The sequence below is a fragment of the Anneissia japonica genome, unplaced genomic scaffold (genome assembly GCF_011630105.1).
Source record: "Anneissia japonica isolate Jap-2015-1 unplaced genomic scaffold, ASM1163010v1 scaffold250_len512249_cov173, whole genome shotgun sequence".
NCBI classification, from domain to species: Eukaryota; Metazoa; Echinodermata; class Crinoidea; order Comatulida; family Comatulidae; genus Anneissia; species Anneissia japonica.
In genome coordinates this window covers 256,109-257,343 of record NW_022687603.1, presented here as the reverse complement: position 1 = coordinate 257,343, position 1,235 = coordinate 256,109, and the positions used below count along the sequence as shown (strand labels likewise).

The 1,235-nt window shown below is 39.9% G+C and overlaps 1 protein-coding gene across 1 annotated transcript in view; it reads left to right on the top strand.

Annotated features, from left to right (window-relative positions):
- LOC117120284 overlaps positions 1-1,235 on the top strand; it is a 53,833-nt gene that overhangs the window by 20,873 nt on the left and 31,725 nt on the right. The window lies entirely within an intron of this gene.

Sequence of the window (1,235 nt, the reverse complement as noted above, 5' to 3'; positions counted from 1 at the left end):
ACATTCTAGAGCCGCCACTGTATATAGGGCTAACAAAATCTATAAGATTTTACATGCCTATCATTGTGTTTGAAAAAAGTGGAGGATATGCATCTTTTTAACCATTTTATAATAAATACGTAAGAGTCAATGAGATTTCTAGTTCGTTGACAATGTTGTTGTATAGGCAAGATATACAGACAGCATACGTTTCCGCTTACGTTTCTTATGAAAAGTTGACTTGGAGTCAACTTTTCATAAGAATCGTTTGCAACGCAACGTATGCAAGTTCATTCAACAAAAAGTCACTAAATCGCGGTTTCCTGTCAAATAGTGGAAAATCGACGTATCACATGAAAATTCAATACGTCGGTTTCCTGTCCAAAACTGTTTTGAGACGATTTTAGTTTACGTTACGTCGATTTCACAACGCACCAGTCGTAATCGGTTTCCTGTCAAATCGCATTTTCTTACGATAAAAGGACGTAATCGTAAGTAAATCTGCCTTCTTACGTCGACAGGAAACCAGGCTTTACTTTGCAAGCACATCTAACATCTAAGGAAAGAAGAGCTTAGATTGGTACCAGATAAAATAATTTTGTTATCAACATTAATAAATTGTGCTAATTTTCATCTTTGTAAGCGCATAAGACAGTGCAAATTATTTCTGTGACAGTCTTTAAGTGTGTAAAACTCCATTTTATCCCATACATAGTCAAAATATTAGGGGGATGATACAATGGACCATCCCCCCCTTGTCAAATATTGGGGGGATATATCCCTCCATCCTCCCGGGATCTACGCCTATGCCAAAAACATTGCAATTTCTGCACATGTATGCATTCTTTTTTCTGGCCCCTTACTGTCCAATCTGTTGGTAGGCAATGTGCGGCAGCAGGCCACATAGTATGGCCCAATATAATTATGTTGCGTCCCAGGACAACCCTTACAATCTGTAACCCTCAAATTGCAGCACCCCTGTCTCTTATACACATCTAGATGTGTATAAGAGACAGTGTGTGGCCTACATTATAAATATGATAAGCCCTACCGTATGTCGTATTGTTTTCTACATGGGGAGTGGGGTGGGGTAGGTATGGTAAATTACTAACCGGGAAAATAACTACCGTACCCAATCTGACCTAAGACCCCTGTTACGCGCCTGGTGTTAGCGCCAATGTGTGCCCTTGTGTGGACAGGGGATGTGCCCCCCTCTGAAGCTGGAATTCTTGTTTTTGCAAAATAAATTGATGCAA